The following is a 17,490-nucleotide window of genomic DNA, read 5'->3' on the forward strand; positions in this document are numbered from 1 at the left end:
TATGGATTCTAATTGTTTGAAATGCAGAGTTGAGTACATGGATTGAATTGTGGAACATTGATTTGAATACATTATTGTGCCTTCCGTCAATAAAAACGCTCAGGTTGAAACAGTTATGTAGGAAACGGGCAACGTGCAATCGAAATTGAATGGTTGCAAATTGCCTTAATATAATAACTTTTTAGCTGATACAATGTTGATGCAAAGAACTAAATATTCTGCAAGGGCTCATTTTATGTTCAAAAACACAAAACAAAACCTTGGCTTGAGCAACTATTGTCATACTGATGCACTATTAAAGTAAACAACAATGTCATTTTCTTATCTGCGTGGTCCAGAGAGCAAACAAATATGCCCAAGAAATCACACTTTTAGTAAACCAGAATTTGTTTTTCAAAATCACTGTGAAAATATTAAATTGAGAAATCTGTGTACCGCTGGATTACACTATTGCAGTTGTAAATTTATTCTGCTGCCAGCTGCCGTAAAATTAATTTTACACTAATTTGAATAATGATTTTATCTTCCAAAGGAGTTTGGTGAACAAACAATCGTGTGGTGATTTTGATCTGCTTCTGTGCTGTAACTGTGGGACCGCGGGAAACGTTACGGTTTTGTGTCTCTGTGTGTGTTTTTCGGGGGCTCGAGGCTTTCCCTTAAAACGGCCTTGATTTATCTGCATGCTTTTGTATCAGGCACCATTGATCACTGCAGGACTTCCCATCAAGGCTGTGGGAATTGTGCTGACCAGAACACTATTCCTTTAGCTTTTCGTTTGACTTTTATTTGGAGTTTGCGGTTGAATAGAATGTAAAGAATGTGAACTTTACAGAAGACGTACGAGGCTTTTTCTTCTACATAGTTCTATCCTTATTTTATACTTTGAACAAAAAATATATAATCCAGACCATTTTAGAAGCAAACATAAGATATTTCAATTGAATCTATACTTTAAAAAGTCAACTAAAAACTAAAAAGCTTTTATATCTGTCTGTTTGTATAAACTTGCACAATTACAAATGTATTATTTACTTATTGACTTCACTTTATCATTCAGAATGTTTGAGTTCATACAGAGGAATTGTGATCTATTAGACAAGTTTTTATATTTAGAGTATTTAACTGTCAGTAATCACAAATAATTACCATGATATTTTATTCCACAATAATTGTGACACTAACATTTTATATTGTGACATACCTACTTTGGACTCGGAGATAGAAGATTTTAACTCCAATGAGTTTAAGGACGTTTATGATTTGCTCGTATTTACACTTTTCTCATATTTCAGAATTCATCTTAAATTTTGATAAATGAGACATCAGGACAATTTTTCTTGACCTGTGTTCTGGGGTTTACATGTTTATTTATATGAGTATTTTAGTTGTACTGTAACATCACCTCTATAACCAGTCTTACAGTGTTACCCTGTCCTGGTGTGTGCCCTGGACCCAGCTCTGTCAGAAGGACATTGCACAGATCTTGACCCTTGTGTACTTTCATGGTTGACTTGTATAAACTGGGGTGTACCTGTCCCTGAGGAGGAGAAGTGCTGTCGGGAGCAGACCTTCACTCTCTCTCCCCTGTGTTCTCTCCATCGGCCGGGCTCTGACAGCAGACTCCACTCCTGACATTTACACACAACTCACTCACTGTGGAGCGCCTGGACAAACAGGGCTGGAACTTCCACAAGTTTGAAGTACTTGGTGAAGTTGCATGGGGATATATTGTAAGCCAAAGTTCTGCACTAGTGGAAGAACATTGAATCGCAAGTACAGTGGTATATAAAGGCATATGAATAATCTCTACACGGCAACGCTACAGCACATGTTAACTAAAAACACACTGTAGGATATTAACAGTAACAGTTTTTAAATAGCCACATAAAGGGGACATATTATGCAACATATTATGCAACATATTATGCAATAAACTGTGTTTCCTCATCATTCATTTACTAAAAGTTGTATTTTGATTGATTCCTATGTCTTTGTGCTCAGAAAAAAATCCTCTTTCAAAAGTTCTAAAATGTTATCAAGACATGTAAATGACAATCTTTGCTACGGTGAGATGCCACTGTGAAGAGGGCTTATCAGTTCGGCAGTTTTGGATAAGAAGTCAATGGTCTTTTAAGCCTTTCTAGATCAATGTTGCATTTTACAATGAACAAAATAGAAAATGATGGTCTTCATATATGATGAACCTTAAAAAAGCATAATATGTCTCCAGTAAATAGAAAATCCATTACATTGAAGACTGGTAAATTCAAATGTTACCCTTAACTTGTGTTCTCTTTATCAATCTTTATCAAGCTTGACTCATGGCCAATAGTCAATTATGTTAAATGTGTGGCTGGACAATTTAATTTGGTGTACATTTGAATTCAAGATGCTGTTTACTAGTACATCTTTGTATACACAATAGACGATGAGCGATATCCTTATAGTTAGGAGAGCTATTGAGAACAGTGCACTGAAACGCCCGGTCCGGGAGTCAAACCCGCAACCTTCTTAATGCTGTACCGTTGTGCCACATTTGGTCGAGCAAGAGTTTCTTTAGTTGACTACTGCCCTAGACTTTAGTGCTGTGAGCATTGTGCGATTGGCGATTGTCCTTTTTTGTATGTGAAAAGTCAATGTACTTTTATAAGTTCTGACATCTCTGTTCTTTTTATCAATGCATAATGCATCTACATACAAGCATCTGAAGAGATAAGCCATGATTAATAACATCCAAACAACAGGCCGTGTCTAGTCATATAAAAGCACTTCTTGCTGAGTTTTCTTTTTGGAAGGAAACAATGAGTCAAGTCCGCTTCAGGATAAGTAAACACAACCTTTTTCTTTGTTTTTAAAATGGTTGATTTGTGTGCAAAATCACTCATCATTTGTCACACTGTTTTGGCGATGATGAGATGCTGAAGATGTGTTGAATGTAAAACTGAATTTATGATAACGCATACTGACTCTGTGCTGTGTTCTGCTCAGTGCACATTATTGATCACCTTTCTCTCTCTCCCTCTTGTCTCTTGTAGGTGAGTTCCTGCTTCTTCTGTGTCGTGGTGTTGTGAGAAGTGCGGGGGTAGTAGCCTTCACAGTAGGGACGGATTTTTTTTTTTTCCTCCTCTTCTCCACCAGTCACTTTGAACATCAGGAGCTTCCCACTTTACTTTTGAATACTGTTTCATTATCGCCGCTCAGATAGATAATCTTTATGCACAGTGTATGGCATTTCACAGTACTTAGGACGCTATCCGTGGTGCTGGAGGATCCATCCCTGCCAATGCACTGGCCGGGTAATAGGTCTATTGTTGTGCGTTCGGATCTGTTAGACTTGGCGGCAGTGTGCATCCGGAGCTCTATTATCTTTGCGTCTCTACAGTTTTCCAGCCTCATGCATCATCCTCCCGCGTCTGTCTTCGTGTCAGCCCGGATAACGGCGCCTATTGCCCGCAGAGATGGCTAATCAATATCACAGAGGCGCAGCAACAACGGGCCGCTGTTATGAATGTTTGTCCACTCGCGAGGTGGAAGTGTTGGCTCGCTGTCTGCAAATATTGACAAGACGGCTGTAAGTAAGATTATTCCAAGTCAGGATTACATATCACACCGAACTTGTTTTTTCAAATTCATGCCAAGTGATAAGATATTTTGGACATATTTGGTTTGCTGGTAAATTGAAAGATTGGCATAAGTAAATAAATAAGCGGGTGATGAATTAAGTTGGTAAAGGAATAGACATATTATTTAATTTAAGTATTTTCCTCAGATGTCAAAAAATTATACAAAAAGCGAACACAAACCAGATACTAATCTATCCTGAAATTAAGTACTAGGGCTGGGAAATAAGGTTGAGGTTCAAGTATCACATAAAACATGAATGGACCATTAAATGAACCCCAAAAGTGCTGAAATATTGCTTTGCCGGGAGATTATACTTAACGTTTCGGACTCTCTCTTTTTTTTCTTTTTTTTTTAGCTCATTTTTAACTAATTTAATAATAGACAATACACTCCATAATCTGATTTGGCATATTTCCAAAACAGCAATTGCAATATAATATTTTTTTATGTATGTATCATGATTACTTGGCCTCAAGTAAATTGTGACATTAATTTATCGGCATATCGTGCACAGCTCAATTTGAATGGCATCGGTAGTATAAATTGTCTTGATCTTTCTCATCACCACATTAAAACATTGAAGGAACTACCAGTATTTTCATCATAATATGGCAAAGGAGCCATAATGTTCATAATTGATAATAGCAAATGTATGTTACTTGTCCTACATCTTACTGTTGAGCAACACTTTAGTTATAAAGCGCAATACATTCTGACTGATTGAATTTCATAACGGTTTGTGAAGGAACATGCAATCTCCCCACTAATGCTCTTAGGTATTGGTGTTGAACCCAAGACCTTGTTGCCGTGATGCATGACCCGAACCCCTGCTCCACTGTTCAATATTATCTGCTTATAAGATATTAATGATTAGCACAATGATAAACAACACAAAGCAACAACACAGGATACGTTTCAACAGTGTTCAACAATGGTATCTGCCTGTCAAAACCATCTTTCTCTACGGTATCAGTTCACACATATCATTTTACCAATAAACCCACACTGAATCATACATTAGCGACCGCTCTCATTTTCACGCCCTTAAAAATCTTTCTTTCTTCTTGCATCACGCTGGCCTTCTTATCTACTTATGTTCTTCCTTTTATGCCGTTGCGAGACCTGTCAACGTTGAGGCAGCTACATGATCCTCCCTTCAATCTCTCTCACGCACAGGGCAGGCGACAATGTATGCATGATATAAATGTGAAAAAATGGCCTCCCGCCGTAGCCGCCTCGGCGTCGCTCCGCTCTCGTGTGCAGAGTTGTAATTCCCGTAGACAATGTGGTCCGTGAAAGCGTGTCTGCGTCTTCCACTTCCCCCCGAGGTGCCATTCTGACCCAATAACTCCTTCATTTCTCTCTCACGCTTCATCCACTTCCTCTTATCCCTCTCTCCCTCTATCTCTCTCCCTCCGGTGGCCACAATGTGCTGTAATTGAGTTTTTTATTCAAGTCAATTAAAAGTGCAGGGCCGGCAAGAGACAAAACAAGTATGCGGCAGTCGCATTTGTCTCAGGGGCTGTGGCGTGATTTATTCAATCCGTGTAGCCTTTGTATCACTGTAGCGACACATTCCGGTGTGTGCGTGTGCTTCATATGTGTCATTAAGCCGTTTTGACATTTTTACAGTGTAATTTATCCTTCTCTATGATGACTCGCCTTCCATCCCCAAAGGGAATCCTATTTAAATGGTAATGCTCTGTTTGTGAATGCCATACACAAGTTACACATTTCTAGTGGTCTGATGATTGTTTCTTGTCCAAAAAACAAGTATTTATTCAAGTTGACTTAATATGCCACAAAATATTTCTCTTATGGTTTATCCGAGATTACTGACTGCGCGATATTTTGATATTTTATACGCCCAGCTGAAGTAGAAGATTTGAAAATAGATTGAAGTGATCAATTAAAAAAAAAAAGAACTATTTAGGATTGCCCAAAAATCAATACAACTCAATGATAAAGGAAACATAAATTGGATCACATAAAGACCACACAATGACCATTTATGAATAGCTTTATAATGGTCTAGATCTATATAATGCATATAAGACCAAAGGATGATATTACAAAAAGTACTTTCGACTAGTTTCTATGGTATTAAAATAGGTTAGCTACCATTTTTATAAATCGCATATATCGTAGGGCCTTTTCTTTAGTACTGAAATCACATTTGAATTTGTAGTATTGTGACACAGTTGCGTTCAGAAAATATGATTAGCTCTTCTCAGAGTCTTAATAACTTGTTTACATCCATTTTAAAGGTTAGAATGTTGTCATCTTGGACAGCAGGAGGAAAGCCTGTATAAATAGAACATGCCTGATCTGATTCATCATGAGTAACTATGAAGAAGTGTTGAGTCACATGAGGCGCAGAAACTGGATGGAACCTGTTGAACTATTAATGTACTTTAAAATGGCATGAGAGTTTAACTACACAACTCTCATTTGAAAACTCCCACCCTTCAGCAATATGTCACTCCTATTCAAGTTTCTGCTGATGGCACCAACACATTTTATACGGCTGTGCTCTTTTCTGAACTTGATTTATTACTGTGGGCGTACTGTACGTAGGAACACCTTAGAGAATACAAGATGAAAAAATAAACAAATCATTAAGGTTATAGTCTTATAGATTCTTGGACTGCAATTCACTCACTGTGATTGAGAGCGCATTGATACATGTTTAAGTATAATTATGTCCACTGAATACTGCTAATCATGGTCAATCTTGGAAGTGTAGATTTGTCAAAAGTTCAAATTGTATTGTTTTCATTGTCATAAAAAAACACTATTTCATTCAGAGCATTAGACGCTGCATAGTTTTGATGTAAAGTACAATACAAAGTACAAAACCTCATCCCCATTAACTCCCATGAATAACCATTGTGTAAGTATGAGTGGGTGATGAATATTTAGATTTTTAAAAATATTTTTAGTTTCCCGATTATGAACTTCAGACAGTATTATAACAATTAAAACATGTTTGTAAACATATTCATTTAGGTTTACATATCAGACAAATGTGAAGTGAATCCCAAAAGTACCGAAATACCACCTTATACCCTTATTGTCATTATTGCTAATCTGCAGTTTTTGTAGCATTTTTTTTTTTTTTTTTACAATAAACGATATACTTGATATTCAAATTTTGCATATCTACAAAGCAACATTCACAATATTAGATACATTTTGATATATTGCTGACCTCTAAAGTGCCATAACAGTCTTAGCAGCAGGTTAAAGGGAATATCATCATAAAAAAGGCCATAAAAAGGGCGTACAATCGTGTATATGTGGAGTTCTTAGTGTCATTGTGCCAAAGTGCAACTGAGTTTGTTCTATATTGTGGCGTCTGTCTGATAATAACTATGCTGTGATTTACATAATGCCTTTCAGGATATTCTAATCACTTTGCATTGCATTATCCTATATTTGGTGGTGATAAGCTTGTGCTTCCATATCTGCCCTTTTGATTATGACTGACAGAATTGTTGCTGGCAAATGAGCCAATGACCTCCACTGATTACCAATCACTCATTCACACATTTTTCCATTATTTTAATTTAAATTACTTTATTAGTTCACTCTTTCGTTGTTCGTTCAGTTTGTGTCATAATTTTTTTCATGATGGCCTTCATCCCTACTACCAAAATAATGCTCCAAAGGTATCCATGTATTGTGTCCATGGCAGGAGGCCCAGATACAGTCCTGAAGTCAAGTGGGATTCCAATAGTCTGCAGACTTTTGTTAATCTTAGTCCAATGTTTCTGAACAGTAGGACATTCCCAACACATAATAATGATGAGCCACTTGGCCACAACAGTTTCCCCAGCAACAGTATTGTCCTGTGAGTAGTGTGCACTTTGACATGGTGTTATGAAATACCCTGATACCTTTTTGAAACATGTGATTTTGTGTTCATCCATTGAGAAAGAAGTATGCATTATGTTCCTATTCTTCATCTGTCAAAACAAAATGACCTTCTGATTTCCACTTCTTCTTTTTTAAACATATTTATTAGATTATCGGTTGTCATAATGTTTTGCCTCTATGCAAATCATCCATCTACAGCCCGTCTGGGAAAGTAAACAGCATTGATAGAAGCGGGCTTTATCTCACCTTGAAAGAGAAACATTAACACCCCAAATCTTTGGTTACGTATGCTCCGGCTGAACACCTTTCATTTTGTCTCATTTCGTCTGTTGTGTGAGGGCAGGGGAAGTGTCATAGAATCTGTATCAGTAGCCGTTAACACAGAGGAGAATAATTGGTGGGAGGATGCAGAGTGCGAGGCTAGATGCGTCCATTCGATCAATAATGCCATCAATAGCGGTTGAAAGTGCAGGGTTATTTTGTGCATGGGTAAATGATTGCGTCGATGATTTATGCCTTATGCCCGTGAGAACAGTGGCAGTAGCTTGTTTAGTGTCCAAATTAAGTTTTTAGAACATTCAATTGCATTCAATTTGACGGGACCGAAACACAATTGCTTTGAATAATAAGCTAGTGGAGGAATTGGGCTTTTAACTTTGGTGATCTGCGGTTTTCCTCCAGAATAAATGTGTAATTGTTTGTTGTGGATGCCGGTGCACAAGTCGGCTCCGTCTTTTCCAATCGATTCTCTTTTGTTGTCATGGTGAAGATAAAAGGAAGATTTTTTTTCTTTTTTTTCTTCTCTTTTTTAACTCTTACGTCGGGGAGAAATTGACGAATGTAGACTCAGTGGAATTTCATCTATTCAAACGGCGTTCCGGGTTCTCTGCTTTTCTCACGGAGTATTTATTACAGAATAGAAGTCGAGATTTTAAAATGTGAAATACTAAATGTAGCATTCATTCAAAAGTATTCCAACTCTATACTATGTTAAATGTGTTTACTCTTTTGCTGTTTTGTTTACTTTTAGCTAATGCATCTCTGTGACATTTCGCACGTCTGGCCACGAACAGAGCGTTTTTCCCGTTTGATCCCGAGCCTCGTATCTTTGCTTTCGCTCACAAACTTGATTGTGGCTTTACACTCACACCATTAGAGTGGAATTAGAAGAGCTAATTATATTGGAATCCACAGTGTGAGTACAATTGGATAACTGGGAAAGTGAGGATTTACTCTGACAATGGCTTTAGTGGTACCGTGCTTGTGGAGTGCCCTGAATTGGGATTTTAAGATTATTTGGTTCATCGATGATCTTGATTATTCGGGTCACAATATAAGAGAACTAAAGTAAGAACTAAACGAATAAGCGGAGTCATTTCAATCAAATCTGTAAAAAATGACACTTAAATACTATATCATGCTTCTGTTTGAATCACAATAACTTGATTTCATGAAACTGGTCACATAGTATTGGAACAGTAATGTACTGTATTAGAATGTAAGAAAATGAAGGATTTCCCTCAAGTGTTCTTATGGTTCAATTATCATGAATAATTGGTATAGGATGACGTTTTTTCCAAGCTAAAAATAAATATTGTGATATCTCTAGACCTGAACGTAACAAAAAATAAGTATTTCTGCCTCCATCTCTATTATCAAAATTACACTCCAATATAATGTAGTTCCCTAGTGCTGAAGGTTAATATTCCCTTTTTGAAAAGTAAATATAGCTTCTAGAAAATGTCACTAAAATAACATTTCCTTTCATTTTGTGTAGTTTCCTCTTCGCTCTGCGTTTGAATATGTTTTTTTCCGTCTCTGCAACTGGCTTAAAAGAACAGAACCAGAGCCACGTTGAAATACAAGTCGGTAAAATCAGTTTACAACTTTGGGGAGCCAGTTTTTCAATGAATAATTCACCGTGCCATCCACATAAAAACCCCTTACGCCCTTCACAAACCAACCCTGCCTCTCTCTAAATCAACAACACGGGCCCGTAGTGCAGGAGGCCGGTCCCTTTGTCAGCTCCCCTCAGCAGGATCTAATGATATTGATAACAGGAAGTCATCTCACCGGACATGGATCACAGCTGGAAGTGTCCCAGGTGAAACACGTCCCCATCGCTACTCATCAATTCTTTAGCAACCTGCTGTCACTTCACTTTCAGAGCGCTGCCTCTCCCACCACAACGGCGGCTTCCACAGTCATCCTTTTTAACAATGTGTATTCATACGTTTTGTTTATGCGGCTGGGAAGAATAGGCCGTCAATTTTTGAAGTTTAAAGGGGGCTGAATCAAAACAGGATTTGATTGAAACTTGAATGTTGTTAGAAAGATGTTTTGACGTGTTTTGGTCGTAGATTTTGGAAAATATTTATGGCTTTTTTGTGAAGTCCAAGTGCTGGACTGAGCATTATATTTTCTATCAATTGCAAGATCGGTGCCTTCTTGGTGGTACAGTAATTGCTGAGGTCCACCTGCAAATGTAATTATTTACATGCATTTATCAAAATGTGTGGTTATTAAGGTCACAACCCAACTTAGAAAAGCCACAGCAAAGAAGGTGGAGGATATGACTTCAAAGGGTTTTAAAGCAACGGCAGGGTATAGGTAGAGGTGGGCAATTTACCGAAATGTAGGTAATTTAGTCTATGCTGTTTTGAAGATATGCACAATTTGAATGTTGAGTATATTGTTGATTGAAAAAATGGATGAATAAATAGACAAATTGACAAAATAAAATGTTGATATTTCTGCACTTTCATGATTGATATCAGACATTTCACATTTGTCTGATATAATTATTTGAATTAAACCTTAACTAATACATTTAAAGACACTTTTTAACACATTTCTGTTGGATTGACATATTATCATCTGAAAAATGTTATCGCATTTAAAAAAAATTTGCTCACCTCTAGGAGCCATAGGAGACCGGTGACTTTTAATAAAATATATGGATTAATGCTCTGAGCCCACATGGATATTCAGGGTCACCTTAAAACAGGCAAAAACAATAAAATATAACATGTAAGAGTGCACAACTGCGGTTGTCACAATTAGCATGTTAAAAGTCATGCCATTATTGGTCAAATGTTTTCGGTGCCCTTTAAGTCTGCTATTTATAGTATTTGTGACAGAATTTAACAGGTTTTGTAAAGATTTATACATTACATGCTTCATAGAGCAGGTTTACCGGATTCAAGGTAAACGTGCAGTGGCACAGTCGGCGAGGAATGCACTTCTATTCTTCAACCACAGCCTTGATCAGTCACAGTGTCCCTCATCTCAATAACTGCTGCAATGTGGACACATGGCCGCAAAATTCACTTACAGTTCATCTTCAGCATGGCCTAAGTCGTTTCCATAGCACTGCTTTATGTCGTTTCAAATAACAGACCTTGCCTTTTGTATTTTTTACTCACTTTGATTCAAGCTTGTGTTTTATTATGTGTAAGTATTACCACGAGACAGGTAAAATCCATAAATCCTTTCTTCCTCTTCACTCGGTATGTGTCCGCGTTCCCGCTGAGCCAAAGAGAGTCTGGCTGTTCAGATGAATACCAGTAAATTAGCAGTTGTACAGCCTGGCAGGTGCCTCATTAAAAATATTTTAGAGCTGTTATCAGTGCGCCAACTCTCCCAGCTACGGCGTCTATAGAGCTTGTTTGTATATGCGCCCGTGTGAAGGGAGGAGGCTGCCCGTGTAATTGGAGCAGAGTTAATTTAGGCACAGCGGTGATTTAATAAAGAAAGTCGGTGTGTTGATATTGAGAGCGGAGATGTGTATTTTGGCGCGCAAAGTGCTCCCAGGCAGCTGTGGTGTGCGAGGTGGCGTCTTTACAAATGTCAAGATGTTTGAGTCGTCTGAAGACTGAAGACGTCTGTCTGAAATTTGAACTTGTGACTAAAACTTCTGTCAGTGTCACATGCAAGTGTCAGATTTTCTTCAATGAAGGCCTAAGCTATGGAAACTGATCTTTTAGAGGTTAATTGCTACTGCCGTTGAATAGGTTACACCAAATATTTTTCACATTTGGTATACATTGATCTGAGTCAATGTTGAGTCTGGTAATGATCCTGTTGCGCACAAGGACCGGAGCTGTCACAGTTGAATTGCCATGGAAAGGCACAGAGGAAGTCCTTCTCAAAGGCTTGTGGGTAATCCGCTGGCGGCTGCAGACGCCTGACCATGCGCTGTTGTAATCCTGTGTTTACTACTTCAACGAGCAGATTTACTACTTATTACCACTGACCATATTACCACAAAGTGTGTTTAAAGGCATGTTCGATAATCCCCAATGTATAGAGCAGTGTTTACCGTTTATTCATATATTAGTGTACGAATTGTAAGATAATCCAGTCAATGAGTGCACTAAAGATCCTTTTTCTCAGCGAGTGAACACACCAGCTCGGGATGTGTGGATAGTAGCAGTATCACAGACTGAGGGGGATTATGTTCATTGTGAATGGTGTGGGGTGCACCGTGGCAGAGCGGCTAGCGATCGCCAATAAGGTGATCATGGGTTCCATTCCCAAGCCAGACCAACCGCTAGGGTACGAATGTGAGAGTAAATGTTTGTCTGTGTGTCTATGAGTGTGTGTTAACACTGCAACGAGATGGGCCAGTCACCCGCGACCCCGAACAGGAGCAAGCGGTGTGTATTAGGGACAGACTAGGTATGACTGTTAAGTACAGAGGTATCAATATTATTGTAATATTTGAATATACTTTTTGACACAATCATTTCAATTGTATATTAAAACCCTTCTCAATGTATAAGTCAAACTAAAAACTTAATAGAGACTAAATCAAGGCAAATTTAGATTGGCATTCATAGTAAACATAGTGGTGAGTTTGAGATTTCTGGACCTAATGAGAAAGGAGTTGACTTGGTTGGATAATTGGTGGATATAAGTGGTAGAGCTGTGGATACATTATGTGACTTTGTGTTAGAACGAAAGAAACCAACTTTAATGTGGTACTATGATCAACATTATTCTCCAGTAAGTCAGATCGATTCTAGACCCCAAGTAGTTAATTCCTAGGGGTTTACATATAAATAACATCTTGTGGTGTATAATACATAAAGAAGAAAAGTTTTGCCACTGCAGCAATAGGCGTACAGTGTATAGAAAAAACATATTTTCGAAAAGCCTTTAATATCCAGCTCCAGCGCGGTGCGAGTCAAACAAAAGAGCCCATGCCACACCTGAACAATATGATGTTCGAGCCGTTTCTGCTGCTCACAAATCACAGAGCTGGCGCAGGAACAGTACCCAAGCACAAGTAGCCCCCATGATAACACATTAGCTGTGACAACACAAAATATGAATAACTTTGTTCCATTTCTTCTCATATTAATCACACACTCTCCTATAGACTCTTTTCACTGGCCTGTGTGCTCTGTAATCAGCCGGGGGATTCAGAGTGCTTTCAGCGGTGGAGACAGACAACACCATGACTGCACATTTAGGCTTAAACGTGGTGAGACTTTGATGACAGGATACACACTAAGCTGTCCCGGTTTATGCGCTGTCCAAACAATCACCGTCTTCTCCTTGGGGGGAAGTTGACTGAGAACAGATGTGTTACTTACAGTGCCCAGAAGAGACATTTTGTATTTTAACTGTTCAATATTCGCCTGTTTAATCACACTTATGTTTATTTATTTTTTCATTTTAACATTGACACGTCCTCGTTCTCTCTGACGTGTTTGTCAAAAATGAGATGAGATCATATATTGGTATATATTCTTGTTCCTTCTATACACTTTTAGCTTTTTGTTGGGTTTGGTGACATTTTTACTTCCTCCGCGCAAAAAAACTAATTTCCCTGTTCCATTGTGCTCTATGAACGGTCAAAACTTTAACCTCAATATCTCAGAAATACAATTCGATCTGCGTTCTGGGTAGTTCTAAGAGTTGATTTCATGCTGTATTTTTTAGCTCCAAATAATTCCCTTGGTGGAAGTCAAAGCCTGTTTTGTTTTGTCCATTTGCAGTAGAAATACATGAATGTAGATTATTTTGTTCTCAAAAACACTCATCATTGTTTTGAAAGCCAGAGAATTACCACTTGGGGAGAATGTTGCTATCAGTAAAGTGAGTTGTAGATGAAATAACAATTTTAAGTCACACATGTGGACCTTGTATAACTTTTTGCGCTTTAATTATGATGGTCTTCTTTTTATAAATCAATTCAACTTATATTATATTCATATTCAGTGCACTGTGAGTTTTCCTGGATGGATGTTTCTTTCAAATTGCTCCTCTTCCTTGCTGGCTTCTTTACTTGCACAAAAGCCTGACACTTTTATGGGGTTGGGGCCTCGGACACTGGGGCATGTCTACACTTGCTTTCACCTTGTCAGCACTTCCTCCAGATATGTTTTGCTTAGTAAAAAATCCATTAACACGTTACACTGGGACACTCCGTCTCTCCCCTTACTCCCCGTGTATAAGTGCTCTGTCAATCTCAAGGCGCAAATGTGTGGACGTCTTCCTCTCCCTGGTGCGGTGAGCCGAGTGTCTAAAGGTGGTGTAAGTGACCCGAGATAATGTGCGGACTTCAGGTTGGCTGCGACTCTGAAGCGGGGTTACTCAGGGCTCCGTCTTAGAGCTTCATTAGATTCTCTATTTTCGGATTGGAGGAGATGAGCCACAGCTTTGATTTCGACCAGGCATCATTACCCTTCAGTCCTTTACCTTTTAGTTTCTGGGATAATCACGTAATAATGGAAATATTCTAGTGAGTTTGATGTAGCAGGGGACGGTGAATGTCAATAAACACTTAGGCCCTAGTATACTTGGAAACAATATTATATGTATATATTCTTTTATTTTATAAAAAATCTATTTAAATGGTCTTTTTGATCATCTGATCCTGCCACCTAAGATTTGATTTAGAGACATTAGTCAAGAGTTATAAATGCTTAGCCAATAAGTCTTTCATTTTCAAGTAGGCTGTTGTCTGCATTGCAATACAGGCCTATTATGTGTTCGTTGGTCTTTTATTCCCATTGACGTTATTCCGACCCGCCCACTTTTGCCTCTTTTTTTCCACGTGTCAGAACTTCCCTTGTAATTGCACCTACGGTCCAGCAGAGTTGGTTGAAATGGCGAACGAGGGAAAAGTCTCGCCACTAAAATATGCTATAAAGTAGATTGATTTTAGTCTGTGTAAAACTTATTTTCTCTCAAGGTTGGCAGCCCTATGTTAACTAATACAACCACAACCAGGATAACTAATTCGACTAAAACATGCAGCTTTTTGAATTTCCTGTGTGAGTTAATTTACCTGTGTCAGGCTCTGCTCCTGCACTTGCACTTTGGAAGTTAGAGAGAGCAGAGAGCGAGCAGAGAGCGAGCAGAGAGCGAGCAGAGAGCGAGCAGAGAGCGAGCAGAGAGAGAGCAGAGAGAGAGCAGAGAGAGCAGAGAGGGCAGAGAGAGCAGAGAGAGCAGAGAGGGCAGAGAGAGAGCAGAGAGAGAGCAGAGAGAGAGCAGAGAGAGAGCAGAGAGAAAGCAGAGAGAGAGCAGAGAGAGAGCAGAGAGAGCAGAGAGAGAGCAGAGAGAGCAGAGTGAGCAGAGTGAGCAGAGAGAGCAGAGAGAGCAGAGAGGGCAGAGAGGGCAGAGAGGGCAGAGAGAGCAGAGAGAGAGCAGAGAGAGCAGAGAGAGCAGAGAGAGAGCAGAGAGAGAGCAGAGAGAGAGCAGAGAGAGAGCAGAGAGAGAGCAGAGAGAGAGCAGAGAGAGAGCAGAGAGAGAGCAGAGAGAGAGCAGAGAGAGAGCAGAGAGAGAGCACAGAGAGAGCACAGAGAGAGCACAGAGAGAGCACAGAGAGCACAGAGAGCACAGAGAGCAGAGAGGGCAGAGAGGGCAGAGAGAGCAGAGAGGGCAGAGAGGGCAGAGAGGGCAGAGAGAGAACGGAGAGAGAGAACGGAGAGAGAGAACGGAGAGAGGGCACGGAGAGAGGGCACGGAGAGAGAGCGCGGAGAGAGAGCGCGGAGATGCGGGGCGGGTGAAAAAGTTGGTGCCGTGGTGCGGGGCAGGCTGGAGCTCAGAGAGCGCCAAAATTGCGAGACCCCCGAGTTAGAAAAAACCCAAACCTGGACATTGATAGAGAGCACCAACTGCTAAGTTGCTCCAACCCGGTGCCTCTCCTCTCTTTACGCTCTCTTATTTTGCTGCTGATAAACAGTTGAAACTCCCTTTCATCCCCGTCAGCTGGTGTTAAAGCAGTTTCAAACGCAAAGACGTGAGAATGACTAGAGCAGAGCAGAACTGCAGCTGGAGCACAGTGCTCTCCCCAGAATCTTTTAAAGGGATGGTAAATATTGCTCATATGGGGTTGCATTTTCCTCCAAGGATGGTTTAATGCACCGTCATTATTTCCAAAGGTACATGGACCATAAACATACTATTACATGGTGTATAGGCCTAAACATACAATTACATGATGTATAGGCCTAAACATACTATTACATGATGTATAGGCCTAAACATACTATTACATGGTGCATAGGCCTAAACACACTATTACATGGTGTATAGGCCTAAACATACTATTACATGGTGTACAAGCCTAAACATACTATTACATGGTGCATAGGCCTAAACATACTATTACATGGTGTATAGGCCTAAACATACTATTACATGGTGTACAAGCCTAAACATACTATTACATGGTGCATAGGCCTAAACATACTATTACATGATGTATAGGCCTAAACATACTATTACATGGTGTACAAGCCTAAACATACTATTACATGGTGTATAGGCCTAAACACACTATTACATGGTGTATAGGCCTAAACATACAATTACATGATGTATAGGCCTAAACATACTATTACATGATGTATAGGCCTAAACATACTATTACATGGTGTATAGGCCTAAACATACTATTACATGGTGTATAGGCCTAAACCTAGACATCCACATAGACTTTGAATGTAAACTGTAGTCTTTGACATGTCGCTGTGAACTTGTTTATTTGAAGTAGTATTTTTAATGATGGCACTTCCTAAAGTATGAGATGAAGTTGGGTTTTAGGGATGGTTTATTATTTCTCTCTATACACTCTCTCACTAAACATTCTCTCACTAAACACACTAAACATTCTCTCACTAAACACTCTCTCACTAAACATTCTCTCACTAAACATTCTCTCTCTATACACTCTCTCACTAAACATTCTCTCACTAAACACACTAAACATTCTCTCACTAAACATTCTCTCACTATACATTCTCTCACTAAACATTCTCTTTCACTAAACATTCTCTCACTTAACATTCTCTCTCTATACACTCTCTCACTAAACATTCTCTCACTAAACACTCTCACTAAACACTCTCTCTCTATACATTCTCTCACTAAACATTCTCTCACTATACATTCTCTCACTAAACATTCTCTTTCACTAAACACTCTCTCACTAAACATTCTCTCTCTATACACTCTCTCACTAAACACTCTCTCACTAAACACACTAAACACTCTCTCACTAAACATTCTCTCTCTATACACTCTCTCACTAAACATTCTCTCACTAAACACACTAAACATTCTCTCACTAAACATTCTCTCACTAAACATTCTCTCACTAAACACTCTCACTAAACACTCTCTCTCTATACATTCTCTCACTAAACACTCTCTCACTAAACATTCTCTCTCTATACACTCTCTCACTAAACATTCTCTCACTAAACACACTAAACACTCTCTCACTAAACATTCTCTCACTAAACACTCTAAACATTCTCTCACTAAACATTCTCTCACTAAACACTCACTAAACATTCTCTCACTAAACACTCTAAACATTCTCTCACTAAACACTCACTAAACATTCTCTCACTAAACACTCACTAAACATTCTCTCACTAAACACTCTAAACATTCTCTCACTAAACACTCACTAAACATTCTCTCACTAAACACTGTAAACATTCTCTCACTATACATTCTCTCACT

General features: G+C 39.0%; 1 protein-coding gene and 1 long non-coding RNA gene across 4 annotated transcripts in view; both read left to right on the forward strand.

Annotated features, from left to right (window-relative positions):
• The window catches only part of cadm2a (cell adhesion molecule 2a), a 243,644-nt gene that overhangs the window by 53,385 nt on the left and 172,769 nt on the right, over positions 1-17,490 (forward strand). The window lies entirely within an intron of this gene.
• On the forward strand, positions 14,850-15,320 carry LOC140360339 (uncharacterized). The gene is made up of 2 exons (XR_011926909.1): positions 14,850-15,092; positions 15,163-15,320. It is a non-coding gene; the product is annotated as an uncharacterized lncRNA (long non-coding RNA).

This window comes from Eucyclogobius newberryi, unplaced genomic scaffold (assembly GCF_026437365.1).
Source record: "Eucyclogobius newberryi isolate DKJ021-1_F unplaced genomic scaffold, fEucNew1.0.hap1 SCAF_15, whole genome shotgun sequence".
Taxonomy (NCBI): domain Eukaryota; kingdom Metazoa; phylum Chordata; class Actinopteri; order Gobiiformes; family Gobiidae; genus Eucyclogobius; species Eucyclogobius newberryi.